This window comes from Chenopodium album, chromosome 2 (assembly GCF_948465745.1).
Source record: "Chenopodium album chromosome 2, dcCheAlbu1.1, whole genome shotgun sequence".
NCBI classification, from domain to species: Eukaryota; Viridiplantae; Streptophyta; class Magnoliopsida; order Caryophyllales; family Amaranthaceae; genus Chenopodium; species Chenopodium album.
In genome coordinates, this window is record NC_137835.1 from 77,534,176 (window position 1) to 77,556,954 (window position 22,779).

At 41.4% G+C, this 22,779-nt stretch overlaps 1 long non-coding RNA gene across 1 annotated transcript in view; it reads right to left on the bottom strand.

Annotated features, from left to right (window-relative positions):
* The window catches only part of LOC145588574 (uncharacterized), a 59,841-nt gene that overhangs the window by 27,073 nt on the left and 9,989 nt on the right, over positions 1-22,779 (bottom strand). The window contains exons 3-4 of the long non-coding RNA XR_014101609.1: positions 22,445-22,524; positions 22,168-22,340 (exon numbers count right to left, since the gene is read on the bottom strand). This is a non-coding gene — a long non-coding RNA (uncharacterized LOC145588574). The remainder of the gene's footprint in view (positions 1-22,167; positions 22,341-22,444; positions 22,525-22,779) is intronic.

Sequence of the window (22,779 nt, forward strand, 5' to 3'; positions counted from 1 at the left end):
CTAAAAAAAAAAGTGTGTGGACATAACATGTGAGTGATTAGGTGAGGTTATAGACGCGTATTTTGACCGTATAGCTAGACACGACTCAATACTGGACACAAAAATCGAGAAAAAAGACTGACAGGACACTAACCTGGGCACCGTGTCACGGTGCAGACTGTCGTGACACGGTGCAGTCTACCGTCAGACGGTAGACTTTCCCGTGTCACGGCACTGTTCACCGTGACACGGCAGAACATGCCGTGACACGGTGCGCAGTTCCAGGTCAGTTTTGTGATTTTTTTTCAGATTTTAATCGATTTTAAGTCCGTACTAATTACTATGTGAGAAAAAAAACCCTCGGTCATGGGTTAAACAAAAGAGCAAACACATGAGGGTTAGCACCAAACAACCACATAGCATTTAGGCACGATGATGTAAAAAAAAGTTCGCAACCTAAAGTCAAGATCTATGTTCAACTATTGGTCAAGCTTTGGGTGTCAAAAGGGTACCATGGTTAAGAGTTTGGACGCGTTAGCAAGGCAGCCTCCCTTGAGGGTGTATGCCAACGGGCAGCTCCGCGTTTCGTGATGAAATCGAACTCGACTCCATGGTTTGGGTGGATTTAATGACTCGGATGAACCCTTATTGCCATGAGCGTTTTTGGGTCGATAGAGCTTAAATCCCCCGGGGCTAAGACGCATGTAGAACACATACGTTTTTTCAGAAAAATCGAAGGAAGTCGACTGTGAGAAAAGAAAATAAGCCACCGGACTGATTTAGGACTGCCGTGACACGACAAAAATTCCCGTGTCACGGTACACTGTACCGTGACACGGCAGACTCTGCCGTGACACAGCAGTCAGAAAATCTGACTGGTGCCCTGTTTTCCTTCGCGCGCAACCAAGTTATCCAATTTTTCCTACGGGACAGACCTGAATGCGACGTTAAAACGTCTATGCAGATGCAAAAATGCCAAATTAATCACAGGAATATTTTTTCAAGAATCTTTCAAGTCTCATCCACTCATCTTAATTAAATACCGATCACTCAAATCGATAAATAATTAAGAATCCTCCCCAGTGGAGTCGCCAAATTGTAGGCGTCGCTCGAAGTGCGCCTACGTTAAAGCATGTTGTGAATATGCTTGACACTCATAGGAAGTGGGAATTGACATTACGATTAGGGACAACGATTAGGGACAAATAAAGTAGGGAGCCGCCAACAAGTTTTTAAGGAACTTGTAAACCGTTCACGGATCATTTAAGGCAACCACGATTAAGGGACAACGATAGGCAACAACGATTGACCCGTGAAGGTTACACCCCATTCATAATCCATGAGATTACTAACTCCATATGGTTCGGAACCACGAAAGGAGGATCGGGGATGATGGTACGAAGTGAGTCATGGAGTCACATTCGCCCGTATTGGCCTCTACTCGATTCTTATATTGAAAAGCATTACTGTGATCTCAAAGACATGCAAACAAAATATTCAATTCGCTCCAAACTATTATTTAGTTAAATTGGTTGAATATTAATGCAACATATTATTCTAAAATATTAGTGATCACTTGATTAAACAATAAGATTATAAAGGAACCTAAATCGGTTGTCCAAATTATCTTATTAGGTGTGATTTTCAATTACATATTCCCTTTAACATGCAATATGGTGATCATAAAAATAATAGAATAAACATTAATATTGGAAGCAATTCAACAATAATAGCGTTAGTCAAATTAAATATAAAATAGCCTAATCATGATGCTAGCAATATAAAAATAAAATAAGAGTAATTAAAATAATTAATTACTCACATTCCGCGCCTTCCTTTAAATTGCTACATCATGAATAAACTGTTAGTAACTTCAATAAAAATATAAATCAAATTAAAATCAAATTAAAATTAAATTAAATAAATGTAGATTTAATTTGGTCCAAACCCTCAGTTAATTATAACTTTCACGCCTTGGTTAAAGTAAAGAACTTCGGGTATTGTATGGACTCCTTGGAGTGCTTAAGGGAAGAATGGTGAGAGAATAGGGTGGCTAGTGTTTAGGCTAAAGAGGGAGAAGAGAATTATTTGATGATCAAGCTTGTTGATGATTGAAAAAGGGGTGATATGACCTCTATTTATAGAGAAAAAAAAGGGTCGAAGAATCAAGAAAAGATAAGAATTCGAATCGGATAAAACTCTTGCGATAGACAGCAGTTTTTGCGATTTTTGTTTTTATCATATCTTTTGATCCAGAAATTGGAATAAGATAAATAAGATATCGTTGGAAATATATTGAAGTCTACTTTCTAACCCAATTAAAATCAGATTAAAATATGTTGTAGAACAAAAGATATAGCCGAAATAGTAAGACGGTGTCAGTTTTGGATAGAGTTTGACATTTTATTCATATCTTTTCCGTTATAGCTCGGAATTGATATTATAATATATCATTGGAAAGATAATTTCAAGAGCTATACAACCATATAAAATTTGGATAAAAAATATGAGTCACAAGAATAATATCTTTCTATCTTTGAACGTCTTTCAATTCGGATAGAAAAAGGATTTTCAAAAAGAAAAGTTTTATTCAATTTCAAACTCTTTAATCTTATCTTTTCAAAACTGATAATTAAGATCTTTTAGAAACTTATATAAGCTTCCAATTAATCCTAATTGGTTTAGGAATGGGATTAAATAATTTGGACCCTCCACATGATCATTGGGTCGTAGGTAAGGTGGGCTTAGGTTCGGTTTGGGCTAGTTTAATATTTTGGCCATAACTTATTCGTTATAACTCGGATTTGGGCTTATAATATATCGTTGGAAAGCTCTTTTAAATCCCCATCCAAAAATTTAGTCATTGGACCCATATTATGGACCAAAACAAACTGGATTAAACGTTTTTATAAAAAGGACACGAAATGAATGATTTTAAAGGACACGAAATGAATTATTTTGGGTTTAAAGGCACGAAAAGAGGAAAATGAGTTATGGTTTGGGGAAATGGGCTAGGAATTGGGTTGGTTTATGAAATGGAAATATGGATTTAAGCACTCCAAAAATTAAATACTCAACCCGACCAATAATGGCGGTGAAAGGTTGTTCATCATCGGGTTTGGTTTTGGGGAGACATTTTTAGGTGTCTACAGAAGCCCCCACTTTGACTGAGTTTGTAGAAATGCTAGTTTCGAAAACGATAGTCAAAGTAGTCGATAGGGACGGAGAATGATTTAAGACGTTCTGCGATCCTAAATCACTCTGTATACGCCGATACCTGCAAAAAATGTTAATTCCACAGATGAAAGAATAACGGGATAGAATACGTATCTGGCACCAGTGTATCGGTGACAAACGAATTTGGCAGCTTCCTAAGCTTGAAGGAATCTACCGAGTGACATTTGTTGAAACGCTTTCCATGCTTGAGGAAAGCCGACTGAAGAGTTTGGCAGCTTTCTAAGCCTGAAGAAAGCTGCCGGATAATACCTTCCATGCCTGAGGAAAGTCGACGAACAAATTTGGTGTCAATCTATGCTTGAAGAATTCCACCGATAATGCCTTCCATGCTTGAGGAAAGCCGACAAAGGAATTTTGTGGTTTTCTATACTTGAAGAAAAATCCACTGATGATGCTTTCCACGCCTGAGGAAAGCCGACTTGGCGGTTTTCTATACTTGAAGAAGAATCCACCGATAACGCTTTCCAAACCTGAGGAAAGCCGACTTGGTGGTTTTCTATACTTGAAGAAAAATCCACCGATAACGCTTTCCAAGCCTGAGGAAAGCCGATGATTGCTGAAATTAGTAAGTGAATGGTGGTTCGATTATCCCCGAACGTGGGCTGTAGATGATTCATAATTTTAAGCCGATTATCCGACCATATTAAATGCAAATGCCGAAAAATAGGCTTTGACGCTTGCTAGGGGTAAAATGGTAATTTTAGTCCCCCTTAAATATCAGTTGGGATTTTCCGCGTAACTGTAGCGAAAAATAATCGCCCAATAAGCTCGGAAAATCAGTCAAACAAGTCAAAAAGCCGAGAATATTCCCTGACCAAGCGCAGTTTTGCCGTGCCACGTCAGCCATTGGCCGTGACACGGGAAAGACTTCCCGTCAGACGGGACTAGAATCCCGTGTCACGGGACTCCCTTTTTTTTCTTTTTTTCTTTTCGCTGTTTGAATCAGTCAAAGCAACGGTCACTTTTTCTTTTTTTGTCCTTTTTTGTCTTTAAATTCGCATACTTGCTTTCACACTTCACCATTTCACATCTCCTCTTCATTTCTCCATTTTTGCTCCTTGCTTACCAAAATTGCCGAGCCACGTTTAAGTTTAACCGCCGGCCGTCAAAGCTCACCGTGACACGGTAATCGGAAACCGTGACACGGTTGTTCTGATTTTTGTTTTCTTTTTTTTTTTTTTTTCTTTTGTCGCGTTTTGCTGCTGCCTCGTTGCTGTTGTTTGCTGCTGCTGTTGTTGTGTCCGCCGGAGCTGCCGCCTAAATCGTCGGAGCTCCGTCATCTTTGAAGCTCGCCGTGACACGGGACTGCTTCACCGTGTCACGGTTGTTGTTGACCGTGTCGCAAAAGTCGTGCTGGTGGCCGGAATTTTTTTTTTTCGAATTTTGGAGTTCGATCTCACCAATTTGCTGTAATTTCTCGATATTCTCCTCATTTTCGACCCTCTACAAACATTCATGTAAGTTTCCTTTGATTTTTGCTTTGAATTTGCTTCACGTAAACAATTTCATGACAAACCCTAAAAAATCAATTTGGGGGTTTTTGATTTTGAAGCTTTATGTTGAAATTCTTGCCATGATTTTACTTGTATATGTATACATGTGTGTTTGTGAGAAATTTGAGACAAAAATTGCATGATTTGATGGAGAATTGAGCAAATCACCATTTTTGGGTGCTACTTTGTGAAATAATGTTCATGTTTTGCTCTTGAAATGGTGAAAAAATGGTAGTGAATCTTTTGAAATGATGTGTTGATTCATATTTTGCATACGTACTATATTTTCATGGAGAAAATAGTATCATGCGGCTAGGAGAACTGTAGTATTAGTTTGTCATGGAGAAACTAAATACCATCATTTTGCCAATTTTTAGCCTTGAGGTAAAAATTTAGCATATAATTCAATAAACAACTAAATAATTTAAGAAATGATGCTAAGTATTTAGATATTTATTTTTTATAAATATGCAATTTAAAATGTTTAGGAAATGATGCTAAACACTTAGATAAAATTTAGCATATAATTCACTAAACAACTAAATAACATAGGAAATGATGCTAAGTATTTAGATATTTATTTTTTATAAATATGTGACTTAAAATGTTTAGGAAATGATGCTAAACATCTAGATTTTGATAATAGCATGCCTAGACGACGAGATTGCGACCTTTCTACCCACGGCCGGCGTCGGGCTTTTCGGGAGGACACTCCCACTATCCCTGAGGGCATGGACGACGACGTCTTGGAGTCCGAGCCTCGGACTTCTACGAGTAGGGGTAGGTGGGTTCCATCTCCGTGGACCCCAGACCAGTTGGTTTTCTGCCGTGAAAACCACGTCTCTCACCGCGCACTCTCCGGCATAGTCGATGGCACACTTCGCCAGCATGGTTCCGGAGCCGGCGATTTGATCCCTCGTCTTCACCGGGTCATTACGAGGGATCCTGCTACGAGCGCCCTATGGGAGTCGGCTGGCTTGGTCGATTTCTACGCGGCGGTTGTAGGGTTTCGCAGCCCCCGAGGTTGCGGCGCGACGATCGTTCGCGCATTGTTGGAGTATTTCTGGGATACTACCAACACGTTTCACTTTACTTGGGGGGAGATGACGTTGACCCCCCTAGATTTCAACATGATCAGCGGGCTGCGCTTCACTGACCGGGCAGTAGGCCAGATGTCTGATCTATCTTGGACATCGGCTGAGGTAGCTGATTTGTTGGGTCCGATTGTTCAGCACATCAGGACCCGACCGATGTCTCGAGGTGGTCCTAGGAGTGGACGATTGGAGTCGGCTTCAGTTCTTGCTCGCGGCTTCGATATGGAGGATACGACGGCCGAGCAGCGGGTGCGGATCTTCATCTTGATCCTGATCTCTATGACCCTTTCTCCCGACAGGAGTTCACGCGTGCTCCTTTGCTACCTCCCCTCTTTGGCCAGGATCCCCGAGATAGGATCCTATAGCTGGGCCAGTCTTGGGTACGCGGATCTTCTTCTGTCTCTACGTCATGGCTGCCGTCAGCTGAATGACGAGTCCCCTATCACCGTTTACGGCCTGTGGAGAGTCGTAGAGGTGATGATCTTTTCCCTTCTTGTTTCATTTTAGCTTGTTCGACTCGTGTGCTAAATATTACTTTTGTTGCAGCTATGGTTCTACGAGTACTTCCCAGGTTTGGCTCCTCGCCGGCGTCGGGGAGCGGTCCATGACTTCCCTGTCAGGGCCAGCTGGCGCGACCGAGGAGAGTCGCGTGTGGAGTCTGTTCCGGCACTTCGTGGGCTACTACGCCGAGGCACCTCTTCCGTTGGCGTAAGGATTAGTTTTGTTGCGTTCTTTCCTTCTGATGTTGTTTCCGTTGTTTCACGCCTAACTTTTTATGGTTTCCAGGTTTCCATCGATGTCCAGTACCGTCCTTGGGCCGGGATGACTGATCTACCCGAGGCCCTGCGTCTTTCAGCGTACCGTACCATTTTGGTTGGTACCGGGCGCTTCGTCTGGTATTTGGGGGAGCGAGTCGTCCGTCAGCATAGCGGCGATCGCTTTGTGGTGCCTTCATCCCCGCCAGGGTCGATGCTGGACTCCCGCTTGATCAGAGAGTTGATTAACAGGGGAGAGCGCTACACTCTTCCATGGCAGGAGCTCGTTCACATGGAGAGCGACTATGCGCAGGATTTGCTTCCCTCTCTGGCTCCTCCACCCCGTCTTCCCGAGGTATGATTTCTTTCGAGAATCTTATTTGCTAGTCTATGTTTTAAATAGTCGAATAACTTGATTATTCGATCATATTTTCAGACGACCATCCACCCTGTGGGGAGGATTCAGATTCCTCCTCAATCTTTCCGCTACCCTGGGCCGATCGGTATCACGGAGGACCATATTGCTGACGCGCCGGAGGGTTATAGACAGGCGCAGGAGTCTCTGCCCGAGGTCTTTGAGCCGGTGAGTTTTCTTCGACGCAATATCCACTCTTTTAATGCTGCTTATTACTGATTTTTCTTTGTTTTTATCCTCAGCCTAACCGCCCGGAGATGATGGGAATCATGAAGCTGGTGGACGCGCTGAAGTATTGCATCATCAAGCTTCGGCGTGGTGCGAGTTGTCGGAGCTCTAGCGACGTTCTTGAGGTATCACTTATTTTTTTTCATTTCTACCATTTGTTTTATTTTGCATTGTTGACACCTTTTGATTTTGTGTCTTTCAGGAGCGACGGAGGTCCCGCTCGCGCTCGAGGCCCAGAGGCTCGGACGAAGAGGAGCTTGGTCGTGGTAGACGATCTCCTTAGGCTCACCGGCGTTCTCAGCGAGAGCCTCAGACTACTCAGCCATTCCAGGAGGCTCAGTGGCAGTAGGGTCAGTCTTCTCAGCGTTTTCCGGGCCAGAGTTAGGGGCAGCGTCAGTCATTTTCACAGCCTCCGGTTCCCGAGTTTGGGTCTCCTTTGGATCCTGGTTCATTCTCGGCTCCATTATCCGGGATTCCTCCACCACTGTCGGGCTTGTTCTCGGTTCCGATGTATGGGACGATGCCTTCGCCGACGATTCCAGTATCTTTGGGCCAGTCTACTCCGTTTTCCGGCTGGACGGGTCCTGCTTTGAGCTTGGCTACTACTGGGCCTACGGGGACTAGTAGGGACGCTACTCCCCATACTCGGATGGTCGAGGGACTCTTCGGTTCGCCGTTCCCTTATACACAGGGTGGACCACATGCACATGGTGGAGATGAGACTGATTATGGTTCTAGAGATTTTTGACCGAGGGTTTTTGTACATACTATGATGACACTTGACATATTTATGTATTATGACTCTTTGTACATTATTTACAGTTTATATATCTATTATTGTGTGTGTTAGTGTGTGTTTGAGACTCTCTGTGTGTGATTGTGTATTTATTAACGACACGACGAAAAAACATAAGTGGAGTAATGGAGGGTACCGACCTTCCCCAAAAGAAAAGAAATAAAAAAGACACTCAAAATAAAAATACTTTCCCCAAAAGAAAAGAAAAGAAAAGAAATAAAAATAAAATGATGAATAAATAAATATAAAAAATATCTTCCCAAAATAAAAATAAAATAAAAAACAAAACAAATATAAAGAAATAAAATCTTAAAATAAAATAAAGATAAAAATAAAAAAAGGTGAGAATTTTTTTAGAAATAAAACTCTCAGAAAAGACTGAAAAATAAACGTTAAAGATAAAAAATTATAAAAAATCCGGATAGATACGGGAAAAGATGAAAAAAAGAAAACGTGTAAAGTGCCGTGTCACGGCAAAGGTTCCCGTGAGACGGTGGAACTTCCCGTGTCACGGGACGCGTATTATTCAGCGGTGTATTTTACGCGTAAGAAAAGATAAATTCTGGGCAGTTTCGAGTGCTTTCGCTATAAAATAAGACCAGATTATTCACGATATGCATAATTACGTAACACAAAATAATTTATAATTTCATATTTCAATAATCATGTCTCAGAATTTTGATAATACATTGCGCGACTGGTCTTATTCTTTGACCAATGCTGAAAAAAGAGAGTTAGAATTATTTCATGTCAGGGGTTTGCTAGCCCTGCGACATGTAGCTATTGAACATGATTTTCTAAGGGCAACATTAGATTATTGGAGTCCAGAAACACACTGTTTCAGATTTGATTATGATGAAATCTGTCCTCTGTCGGAGGAGTTTGGTGCAATATTTGGATTTCCTGCTAGAAATCTTATTGCCATGCCTACCTTACGTGAATATTATTACCAAGACTTTGAACGCCATCTGAATCTAACAGATCCAGATTTAAATAGAATTGTTTGTGGTAATGAAGTAGACGTAGAAAAACTTGCTAACTTATATTTTAATCGCCCTATCTCTGAGTCTTATCATGTATATCGTAGAAGGGCATATATTTTTCGCATGTTTAGCAAGCTACTATTTGCAAACGGTAGGGTAGGACATGCTTGTCTAGCGTCTGTGCTTGAGAATGTTGAATCCGGAAGATCTCCTATGCCGACGTGCCTTGGAGAAACATTTCGTGGTCTTGACGAGGCAAAAGCTGACCGGAAAGCCATCAGGAAGGGCTCTCTGGTACTACTACAGGTAAAATTACGCTCCGAATAGCCCCCGTGACACAAAACAGGCACCGTGTCACGGCGGGAGTCTGCCGTGACACGGTTAAAACTGCCGTGTCACGGGAATCTGCAGTACTTTTTTTTTTCTTCGATTTTGATTAATTTTCTTTTTTTTTTTTTTTGTTTTTTTTCCTCTTCTTTTTTGCAGATTTGGTTGATGGAGCGTTTGGAATTATTTGAAGCCCCCGACGATATTGAAAAATATGGCCCTAACGACTTAGTCCGTAGGAAAAAGAATTACACTGCGAACATGTCGTATGAAGATTGGAAAAATTTCTTTGCAAAGAGGGAATTTTCCATTCGTTGGGTGGTGCCTTGGTGGAGGCTTACTAGGATGGTTGGCACGAATGAAACTCCATATTGCCGTGTTCTTAGTATCTCCAAACTGACCTTTTACTGTCCCTCTCGACTGATGCGGCAGTATGGACTTGAACAGGTAATTCCACGCTATAACGATAGTCCTCGTGAAGTATCGTTGCATGAAAGTAACGTTCACAAGTACGAGGCTTATTGGATTGGAAGACCTTTGTGGACCGTTTCTGCAAGTGACCAAGCTCCTCCTCCTTTATCTAGTGCATACAAGGCATGGTTGAACCCTAGAAGTAGGAGGGAACGATTTGGATCACGCAATTCTGATGTAAAGAGTCGTCTTGGAGATAAGAAAGCTCCTCTTAAAGGTCGTCTAGGTCCGAGAACACAAGGAATTGAGTTTAAGACTCCTAAGATGCCAAGAAAGAAGACCTATGTGAAAGGAAAGGGTAAAGAAAAGATGGTGTATAGGGAGAAACAACCGAAAAAGTTCAAGAAAGGTGAAAGGGGGGAAAGTTCGACTAGGGGTGTGACGGTTCGGGCTACAAAAGACACACTAATGGTGAAGGCCGACCTAATTGAGCAAGAGAAGGATGTTCCTAAAGAGAAAAGAGATTAGATCAATAGTGCTTTGCTTATTTATAATTTTTGTTTAAAATAAGGCACATGATGCCAATACTTGTAGTCGCATTTATTTTAATAATAGCACATTTATTTCAGCCTTAAAAATAAAAATTACAATGACTTTTATTCATTATTTATTTATCCGAGTCAAGGAGTCGGACGCAATGGAAGAACGAAAATAAAAACTCGAACAAGAAATTTGCAACGAATGCGCCAATATTCCAAAAGTAAAACGGGAAAACTGAAATTCCACCGTGTCACGGTGGAAGGGTCCCGTGACACGGTACAAATTCTCGCGTCACGGCAAAATTAATTTTTTTTTTTTTTTGGCTGACAGAGGTGACGTGGCACGGGACATTTCTCCCGTCAAACGGGATAAATTCCCGTGTCACGAGAGGTTCCCTTTCCCTTTTTTTTCATTCAGAGGTTGCCGTGACACGGGAACGTCTCCCGTCAGACGGGATGAAATCCCGTGTCGCGGCATTTTTCCCTTTTTTTTTTTTTTTTTTTTTTTTTTTTTTTGCCGTGACGCAATGCTGAACTGACGCGGATGTTTAATCAACAGAGGGAGGATTTTTTTTTATTTTAAAGTGGCCGGGCCCCCTTGAGCGGTTGCCTACGTATCCTAAAAAGGAATCATGCCAGACGTAGCTCTATTGGGTCATGAACCCATGCGACTAGGCGTAGAATTTCTTGAGTTGATCCAAGTTGGTTAAATTATGGAAGTCGTTACCGTCCATGTCTACTAATTGTGCCGCTCCGCCAGACAGGATGGCTTTAACAATGTACGGGCCTGACCAGTTCGGTCTGAATTTTCCTCTTGGATCTAACACATTTTTACGAAGTGCCTTAAGCACTAGGTCACCCTCTTTGATATTCCTGGTCTTGACTTTTTTATTAAAATGTCGTGCCATACGCTGTTGGTAGGTTTGGACATGATGCAAAGCTAGCAAGCGTTTTTCATCAAGCAAGACCAGTTCGTCGTATCTTGCTCTAATCCATTCGACTTCATCTAGTTGGCTTTCCAATGCGATTCGAAGAGAAGGTATCTCGAGCTCGATTGGTTGTACAGCTTCAACGCCATAGACCAAAGAGAAAGGGGTAGCCCTTGTCGATGTACGAACAGAGGTTCGATAACCCCAAAGGGCGAAATGTAGCTTACTTGGCCAATCCTTATAATTTTCCGTCATCTTTTCGATGATAGTTTTCACATTTTTGTTGGCTGATTCGACTGCTCCGTTTGTCTGTGGTCTGTAAGGTGATGATCGGTGATGTTTGATATGATATTTCTGCAACAATTCCGCGCATTCGGCTTGGAAATGTGTTCCGTTGTCACTGATCATCTCATGTGGTACCCCATAGCGGCATATAATATTTTTCTCAATGAATTGAGCTACGTGTTTTGTCGTCAGCTTGGCATATGAGGTTGCCTCGACCCATTTGGTGAAGTAGTCGATTGCTACGAGAATGAATTCATGCCCCCCTTGTCCTGGTGGTGTTATTTTTCCAATGATGTCAATGCCCCAAGTGGAGAAAGGCCATGGAGAAGTATACGTGTAGAGAAGCGAAGGTGGAACATGCTGTAAGTTTGCATAGATTTGACATTTCATACATTTCTTGACGTACTCGTGACAATCTCTCTCCATAGTAGTCCAATAGTAACCTTGTCGTTGGATCTTTTGGACTAGCATCTTTGCATTCATGTGAGTTCCACATATACCAGCATGAAGGTTTTCCATGGTTTTATGTGCTTCTTTCTTGGCTATACATAAGAGATTCCTTCCCATTGCGGTTCTCTTGTGGAGTTCTCCCCTGATGAGCACATACTGTGAGGCCAGGAGCCTCAAAGCACGGCGTGCCCTTTTATCAGTATTAGGAGGGTATTTTGCTTTTGTCACATAATTAAGGATGTCTGTATACCATGGTTCTTCATCTTTTTCCTGTGGTTCTTGTTCATCGTCAAGTGCATGAACATAGGCTGGCTCATATCTTCTCTCTATGGTCAGTGGCATTCTGATCGTGTCAGCTGGAATTTGCACCATTGATGCTAACTTAGCTAGTGCGTCGGCGAACTGGTTTTCTTCTCTTGGCAAATACGTATATTCCACTTCATCTAGTTGCTCCGTGAGAGTTTCCAAATGAGCTTGATACGTAGCGAGACTTTCACTCCTCACTTTCCATCTCTTAGAGATTTGGTTAATGATTAGTGAAGAGTCACCGTAGATTATGAGTTTCTTGATTCCCAAGGCGACAGCTGTTTCTAATCCCAAAATGCATGCTTCATATTTTGCGGCATTGTTGGTGACATCAAAGTCGAGCTTCATGGAAATTGGGATGTGTTCTTCATTGGGCGATACGAGCAAGACTCCCACACCACATCCTTTTTGGTTTGAAGCTCCATCAAAATAGAGCGTCCAACTATCGTCTTCGGTCATGAGTAAATCTTCGTCAGGGAAATCGTACTCATCTTCTTCTTTTTCAGCTTCTTCTAGCGGAAAGTCTGCTAAGAAGTCAGAAACTGCAGAACCTTTGATGGCCTTTTGTGGCACAAATCTCAAGTCAAATTGAGCTAGATTGACTATCCACCTTGATAATCTGCCGTTGAGTGTTGCTTTCTCGAACAGGTATTTGAGAGGATCCATCTTAGACACGACATGCACTGTATGAGTGAGCATGTAATGTCTTAGTTTCTGTGCGGCCCATACAAGTGCAAGACAGAACTTCTCGAGTAGCGTGTATCGCGTCTCATATCCTTGGAGTTTCTTGCTCAGGTAATAGATTGCATTCTCCTTGCTTTCGATCTCTTGTGCTAGCATTGCCCCCATCGTTTCTCTTGTGACCGTAAGGTAGAGTCGAAGAGAAAAGTCAGGTATTGCTGGCGCTAGCACAGGTGGGTTTGCCAAATACTCTTTGATTTTGTCGAAAGCCTTTTGGCAGTCATCATCCCATGTGACTGGGAAATTCTTCTTAAGCTTCTTGAATATAGGTTCACATATCGCTGTGAGCTTTGATATGAACCTACTTATATACTGCAACCTTCCAATGAAGCCTCGAATCTCCTTCTCATTTTTGGGTGGTGGCATGGCCATGATCACTTTTACTTTTGAAGGATCTATTTCAATCCCTCGAGAACTGATCACATATCCAAGTAATTTGCCTGACGTGACTCCGAATGCACATTTTGCTGTCAAAAAACTTGCGAAGTGCGACGATATGGCCTGGGCGATCTTTGGACTTGACAATCATATCATCGGCATAGACCTCCACCTCTTTGTGCATCATGTCATGTAACAATGCTGTAGCTGCTCTTTGGTAGGTGGCACCCGCGTTTTTCAACCCAAATGGCATTACCGTATAGCAATATGTACCCCACTGTGTGATGAATGTGGTTTTCTCCATGTCTTCTTCGGCCATCAATACTTGATTATATCCGGCGTAACCATCCATGAATGACAGGAGTGCATGGTTTGCTGTATTATCGACCAGAATGTCAATGTGAGGTAGAGGGAACCCATCTTTTGGGCTTGCTTTATTGAGATCCCTGTAATCAACACACATTCTGACCCTTCCATCCTTCTTTGGAACTGGGACCACATTTGCTATCCATTCCGGATACTTGGATACTCTGATGAAACCTGCGGCCAATTGCTTCCTGATTTCTTCCTTGATCTTGAGAGCCACATCTGGTTTCATTCGGCGCAGCTTTTGTTTGACAGGCTTCATACCTGGAATGAGTGGTATCGTATGCTGGGCTATATCCCTATCAATTCCTGGCATATCTTGGTATGACCAAGCAAATACATCAACAAATTCACTAAGCAAGTTAATTAGCTCTTTGCGTTCATCTTGACTTAGTGTTAATCCAATTTTTACTTCTTTAACAGTCGTATCATTGGAAATGTTAACTGTTTCTGTATCTTCAATAACTGCTGTTTTATTTTCGTGTTCTTCCATTGCTTTTATTATTTCTTTGTCATTTTTATCATTAGCAAAGCAATATTGATCCGGGCTAGGGGAATGGCACGTGTCGTAAGCAAAGGTATTCATTTCATTGAATTCATTGGCTAATACATCAAGAGAGGCAAGGTCGGCTGCGACCTCACCAGAATTATTAGGACTAGAAAGAGAGGACTCAACAAGAGACTCAGGGTTGAACTCTATAGCAGATAGAGGGTCGGCCTCAGACTCTAAGGACTCATCTACAGACTTAGACTCAGACTCGGACTCGGACCTAGACAATTCAGACTCATCAAACATAGGACCTTCGCCAGCGGTTATTTCCAACTTCTCTCCACTCGGCGTAGTGATCCTCAATGTCTTGCGCCATCCCCTTGAAATGTTGTCAGCTTGGACGATTAACTCGGAGGGGTCGAAATCCTTATTTGCTATGACGGCTTGAACGAACTCGGAGTTATCATTGCAAACCGGCTTGGATTCATTCTTCTCCATTCCAAAAAGAAGGTTGATTCCCAGATCATCAGAGTTCAGGCTAGCTGACTTCTCGGCTGTGGAGAGCTCTTCATCGATGAAGTCACAATCGAGGAACATCTCGAATCCTGGTTCACGGATCCCATTATGGACAAATGGTTCAGGGAATTCATAGCATGGGAAGTCCTCCCCTTCTTTGATGTACTGGCCATTGAGAGTGAACGGATATGGATCCATGGCCATTTCCGTCTTCGTGATTCGAGCGTTGTTGCGAGCCTTCATTTTCAATGCAACTTTTTTCAGATCTTCCTTTGTTGGCTCGAATCCTAAGCCGAAGGTGTCCTTCTTGAGCGCACCAGGATGGTCCCAAGATTTAGCCATTTTCTTCTTGAGCCCAAGGGTCATTCTAGGAAAGTGACCTTGCTTCTTCAGAATGGCGTTGATACTGGTGTTTGAATAAGGATCGAAGTCGAGATGGCACTTTTCCTCTTCTTCGATCACAAGAACATCATCAAGTGAAAACCCCCAAAGATCTTCATCTTCCTCGTCGTGTTCAACATGGACGATGGGAGTATCAATAACTTGAATGCGCATAGGAGAAGCATCGATAGTAATCGGAACCCCTCCCACTATGACTTTCACTTTCTGGTGAAGCGATGACGGAATTGCCTTTAGCTCATGAAGCCAAGGGCGTCCTAACAACAGATTGAAAGAGGCCTTAATGTCCACCACCTGAAATTTGGTGCGACGTTCAATGGCCCCAGTAGTTATATTCAGTACGATAGTACCCACGGCTTGACGGCGAGTATTATCGTAAGCTCGAATCCCTTGAGTGGAGGGAGTCAACTCTTCATTCTTTATACCCAACTTCCTTGCAGTACGGAGTGGGCACACATTGATTGCAGAGCCATTATCAACCAGGCTCATGGGAACATTCATCTGCCTACACACTACAGTGAGGTGTAAGGCCTTATTATGTGGGTCCCCTTCCGGGGGTAGATCCTTATCAGAAAAGGAGATCAGATTGCTGGTACTCGGCAACTCAGCAGTGAGAAAGTTGACCAATCCTTGAGGAGTCATGTCATCATCGACTCCTATTTTCACCAGAGCATTCATCACAGCCTTTCGATGCTCGTGGGAAGTGGCCAAAAGCTTCCATACATTCATCTCCACCTTGGTCTTTTGTAGTTGTTTGACCACATCGCTATTTACAAGGTCGATGGGATTAACTATCGGTTGTGATTGTGGTGGAGGTGGGTTAGGTTGTTGTAACCGTCCACTTCTGGTGAGAACCTTGACCTCAAGGTCCCCCCAAACATCTTCACTGGTGCCGAGAGATTAACAGGCTATGTCTTTGAGATAGACGTCTTCATCATCACTATCCCAGATCCCATTCACTTCTTCAGTGCTTGAGATAAATACAACTTCCGGCAGAGGTTCATTCACAGGTTGAATGAGTATTGACGGATCAAAGGAGATTTCATCTCCCATGATAGCCAAAGCATCAAAAAGAGGACCTGTTTGAATATTAGGCTTCTTGCCCCCTGGAGGGACAGGAAGTTAGTTAGCATCAATCAGGTCTTGGATTGCATCTTTCAGCCTCCAACACTTCTCAGTGTTATGACCCTTGCCTTGATGATACTTGCAATAAGCATTGGGGTCATAGCTAGCGGTCCTATTCTCAGGTCGAGGTTCTGGAAATGGTCCGATTGGCATAATTAGTCCCTGACCGTGCAAACGGTCATAAGCAGCATCATAAGTCATTCCCAAAGGCGTATAAACCCTCCTTTGCCTTTGGAATCTTTGAGGAGGAGCATTAAGGGCCAGCACATCATTGATGTTGATATTGTTGGTAGCATTATTGGGCTTAGAAGACGAAGAAGAAGGAGTGTCGTTCTTCTTGTTTTTCCAAGTGCTGTTGTTATTGTTGCTACCAACAGACTTCATCAGTTCATCTTCGATATTGATTCCAATATCGTATACAGCTTCAAAGGTACTTAAAGGCAGAAACTTCAAGTGTTGCTTGTACTTATGAGTCAGATTGGCAATGAACAAGCGAACCATTTCTTTCTCCTTGGGCGGATCCACCAAGAGCGCAGCTGTTTCTCTCCACCTGCTTAAGTAAGTGGTGAAGCCTTCATTCTCTTTCTGTTTGAGAATGGAGAGTTCACGTTCAGAAGTCTTGGCCTGGATGTTACACTTGTACCGGTTCATAAAGCTTTCAGCAACATCTTCCCAGGTCGCGACATGCTTGGATTCCAGAGAATAGAACCACTGTTGACAGGCATGCTCTAAGGAAAGAGGAAACACCGTAGGGAAGAGTGTCACATCTACTCCCTTAAGAGCCATAGTTGCAGAAAAAGCCTTCAAATGGAAAAGTGGATTATCAGTAGGCTTGAACTTGGGAATATCAGCAGTGGAAAACTTCTCAGGAAGCTTCTCTCTTATAGACGAGGAGGTGATAGGCTGTTCCACATAAGTGAACTCTTCGGAAATCTTGCTCATTTGTTCCTTGATCTTGTCCATCACAGCAGTAGTGACACTGTTTTGCTTGTCTTGCTCTACAGTGCTGACTCTAGTAGTGAGTGTCTGCATCATGTCAGACAATCTTTCGATTGTCCTGTTGAGGTTCTCGATGTCTTCCTTAGTGGCCATTGGTTGAAAGTAAACTGGAGACGGATCTTGTGGAGATGACTGAGGTGGTTTCCTTGTACGCCTCTTTGGTATAAGAGGTTGTTGAGGTATGGACTCGAACCGTAACAATCTACCCTTGCTTCTTGCCCAAGCGCTGTGACACCGAAACAAACACACCTTTAATGACCAAACTTAACCTTAACCTATCCGGATTAAAAAAGAAAAAATTTGAAGCTCTACTTATTATTATTATTATTTTTTTTAAAAAAAAAAAAGAAAAACATGGGAGGATACCATCCGACTTACTCCGAAAAAAAAACGACACAAAAAACGAGACTTCCCTAAAATACGGTCAAGAGTGGTGCACGACTAAAAAAAAAGTGTGTGGACATAACATGTGAGTGATTAGGTGAGGTTATAGACGCGTATTTTGACCGTATAGCTAGACACAACTCAATACTGGACACAAAAATCGAGAAAAAAGACTGACAGGACACTTTCCTGGGCACCGTGTCACGGTGCAGACTGTCGTGACACGGTGCAGTCTACCGTTAGACGGTAGACTTTCCTGTGTCACGGCATTGTTCACCGTGACACGGCAGAACATGCCGTGACACGGTGCGCAGTTCCAGGTCAGTTTTGTGATTTTTTTTCAGATTTTAATCGATTTTAAGTCCGTACTAATTACTATGTGAGAATAAAAACCCTCGGTCATGGGTTAAACAAAAGAGCAAACACATGAGGGTTAGCACCAAACAACCACATAGCATTTAGGCACGATGATGTAAAAAAAAGTTCGCAACCTAAAGTCAAGATATATGTTCAACTATTGGTCAAGCTTTGGGTGTCAAAAGGGTACCATGGTTAAGAGTTTGGACGCGTTAGCAAGGCAGCCTCCCTTGAGGGTGTATGCCAACGGGCGGCTCCGCGTTTCGTGATGAAATCGAACTCGACTCCATGGTTTGGGTGGATTTAATGACTCGGATGAACCCTTATTGCCATGAGCGTTTTTGGGTCGATAGAGCTTAAATCCCCCGGGGCTAAGACGCATGTAGAACACATACGTTTTTTCAGAAAAATCGAAGGAAGTCGACTGTGAGAAAAGAAAATAAGCCACCGGACTGATTTTAGGACTGCCGTGACACGGCAAAAATTCCCGTGTCACGGTACAGTGTACCGTCAGACGGTACACTGTACCGTGACACGGCAGACTCTGCCGTGACACGGCAGTCAGAAAATCTGACTGGTGCCCTGTTTTCCTTCGCGCGCAACCAAGTTATCCAATTTTTCGTACGGGACAGACCTGAATGCGACGTTAAAACGTCTATGCAGATGCAAAAATGCCAAATTAATCACAGGAATATTTTTTCAAGAATCTTTCAAGTCTCATCCACTCATCTTAATTAAATACCGATCACTCAAATCGATAAATAATTAAGAATCCTCCCCAGTGGAGTCGCCAAATTGTAGGCGTCGCTCGAAGTGCGCCTACGTTAAAGCATGTTGTGAATATGCTTGGCACTCATAGGAAGTGGGAATTGACATTACGATTAGGGACAACGATTAGGGACAAATAAAGTAGGGAGCCGCCAACAAGTTTTTAAGGAACTTGTAAACCGTTCACGGATCATTTAAGGCAACCACGATTAAGGGACAACGATTGACCCGTGAAAGTTACACCCCATTCATAATCCATAAGATTACTAACTCCATATGGTTCGGAACCACGAAAGGAGGATCGGGGATGATGGTACGAAGTGAGTCATGGAGTCACATTCGCCCGTATTGGCCTCTACTCGATTCTTATATTGAAAAGCATTCTTGTGATCTCAAAGACATGCAAACAAAATATTTAATTCGCTCCAAACTATTATTTAGTTAAATTGGTTGAATATTAATGCAACTATTATTCTAAAATATTAGTGATCACTTGATTAAACAATAAGATTAAAAAGGAACCTAAACCGGTTGTCCAAATTATCTTATTAGGCGTGATTTTCAATTACATATTCCCTTTAACATGCAATATGGTGATCATAAAAATAATAGAATAAACATTAATATTGGTAGCAATTCAACAATAATAGCTTTAGTCAAATTAAATATAAAATAGCCTAATCATGATGCTAGCAATATAAAAATAAAATAAGAGTAATTAAAATAATTAATTACTCACATTCCGCGCGTTCCTTTAAATTGCTACATCATGAATAAACTGTTAGTAACTTCAATAAAAATATAAATCAAATTAAAATCAAATTAAAATTAAATTAAGTAAATGTAGATTTAATTTGGTCCAAACCCTCAGTTAATTATAACTTTCACGCCTTGGTTAAAGTAAAGAACTTCGGGTATTGTATGGACTCCTTGGAGTGCTTAAGGGAAGAATGGTGAGAGAATAGGGTGGCTAGTGTTTAGGCTAAAGAGGGAGAAGAGAATTATTTGATGATCAAGCTTGTTGATGATTGAAAAAGGGGTGATATGACCTCTATTTATAGAGAAAAAAAAGGGTCGAAGAATCAAGAAAAGATAAGAATTCGAATCGGATAAAACTCTTGCAATAGACAGCAGTTTTTGCGATTTTTGTTTTTATCATATCTTTTGATCCAGAAATTGGAATAAGATAAATAAGATATCGTTGGAAAGCTCTTGAAGTCTAATTTCTAACCCAATTAGAATCAGATTAAAATATGTTGTAGAACAAAATATATAGCCGAAATAGTGAGACGGTGTCAGTTTTGGATAGAGTTTGACATTTTATTCATATCTTTTCCGTTATAGCTCGGAATTGATATTATAATATATCATTGGAAAGATAATTTCAAGAGATATACAACCATATAAAATTTGGATAAAAACTATGAGGCACAAAAATAATATCTGTCTATCTTTGAACGTCTTTCAATTCGGATAGAAAAAGGATTTTCAAAAAGAAAAGTTTTATTCAATTTCAAACTCTTTAATCTTATCTTTTCAAAACGGATAATTAAGATCTTTTAGAAACTTATAGAAGCTTCCAATTAATCCTAATTGGTTTAGGAATGGGATTAAATAATTTGGACCCTCCACATGATCATTGGGTCGTAGGTAAGGTGGGCTTAGGTTCGGTTTGGGCTAGTTTAATATTTTGGCCATAACTTATTCGTTATAACTCGGATTTGGGCTTATAATATATCGTTGGAAAGCTCTTTTAAATCCCCATCCAAAAATTCAATAATTGGACCCAGATTATGGACCAAAACAAACTGGATTAAACGTTTTTATAAAAAGGACACGAAATGAATGATTTTAAAGGACACGAAATGAATTATTTTGGGTTTAAAGGCACGAAAAGAGGAAAATGAGTTATGGTTTGGGGAAATGGGCTAGGAATTGGGTTGGTTTATGAAATGGAAATATGGATTTAAGCACTCCAAAAATTAAATACTCAACCCGACCAATAATGGCGGTGAAAGGTTGTTCATCATCGGGTTTGGTTTTGGGGAGACATTTTTAGGTGTCTACATTCACTAATAAACAATATTCCAGGGCAATTCATAATAAGCAATCATCATGCATTGGTTAATCAGATTACAAAGGGCTTTCACTACGTATTATAATCACAGAGTTAATTTACCGGTATTAAATCTCATTAGTCAAATCTTGACTTAACCATTTATAAATTAATCCGCCTATTGAAACTAACCCTAAATATCAATTCTCATCTGTCGAACTCGAATTAATATTGCTAAACTCATACAATTAAATCTGGCCAAACCTAATTGCATAGCATTAAATCAATCAATAGGAAATCAACCAAGCATTGATAATTAACAATCACAAAATTACCCCTTCATATCATTTATTAGATCCCCATAAACCCTAGAAATTAAACTACTCACAAATCATCATGACTAAACTAATCAAATAAATAAATAAAAGCATAATCAAGGAAGCAAATAAAATAACTGAAATTAAAGGGGAAGAAATTGTTACCAAAAAGTAATCTGGAATTAATGGAGGAATTAAGAACAAAAGTTGAGAGAGAATTTAAGAGAGAAAAAAATACTAAGTAGAGAGAGAAAGTCTAAGAAAGAAGGTAATCTAATAATCCGTACCAAATCGTACTTAACTGTTTTCTAAAACAAAAATTAAAACTAAACTAATCAGGTCTCTTAAAAACGCGCGCCCGATCGGGCGCGCCTTTTTCTTCGCGTTCCTTCCCAGCAGCATCGCCCGATCGTGCTAGATGCTCGCACGATCGGGCGCGCCTTAGCATGCACAACACTATGGTCTTGCCGCACCTGATCGGGCTAGAGGTTGCCCGATCGGGTCCTTGCTCCATTTTGAGGTTCGGACTTCAATTGGGCTCGATTTCTCGGCCCAATCTGGATTTCCTCCTCGGGTCTTGAATACTTGGTCCAAATGCCTCGGGATCCTAATTACCAAGCCCTTAATCACCGGCTCCCACCGATCCTGGGCTCCAAAAGTGGTCGTGTCCTTCTAGCTTCCGTAGTTGATCCATAAAGCCCGGGAAAATGCTCCAAGAGTGCAATTCGTGTAAAATACAACTAAAACTACGAAAACACTAGAAAACACAAATTAGTAATAAAAGTGGCCCGAAAGAGCCAAAAACACTACTAATAACGACCAAGGGACGGGGGTAAAACAGTATATAAAATGGACATATCAGTGTGCCCCCTCTTCTTCTCTCCTAGCCTGCCCCTTATTCCCCTTTTTCCTCTCTCCCTCTCCCTCTCCCCCCCTTTCTCTCTCCTTCCTTTCTATCTAGTGTTGAAGTAATGAAAGGCAAGTTGTCAAAATACACCATAGACAATTTTAGTAAAATCCAAAATGATGTGTGAAGGCACAAACCAGTGAAAAAGTATTTACATACATTTACTTGCCTAATGCTAATATGAGTTAACGTCAAAAGCTCAATCTTTGCCTTCTCAACAACTTTAGTTAGGCGCCGAAGAGCTTGTCTGTTATTCCGAAGATCAATATCCCCATTCTTCTTGAAAGTTTCTGCTAGCCAATCTACCATTCTGTGTAGTAGCAATTACAAACAACTATATCATTTCGCTGCACAAAATTAAAGAACCGATTCAAGCTAACACATAATTAGGCACGCCGATTCCTTGTTTCCTACCTTATCGAAGTCATCGCCACCCAAATGAGTGTCACCTGATGTAGATAACACCTTGAAAACTCCGTCTCCAACCTCAAGAACTGCAAAAGGCAGAAAGAGTTGCAACGTAAGAAAATCTGATGTACTGCATCAAAAAGTAAACTATTGCAGAAGGCTGATAAATACATAAAATTTCTCACAATTAGAGTTTTTCTTTTTGAAGAACTCACCCGAAACATTAAAATTACCACCTCCAAGATCAAAAACCAAAATTGTTTCGTTATTCTTCTTCTCAAACCCACATGCTAATGAAGCAGCAGTAGGGAAGCATTCAATCTGCCCTATAAATATATCTA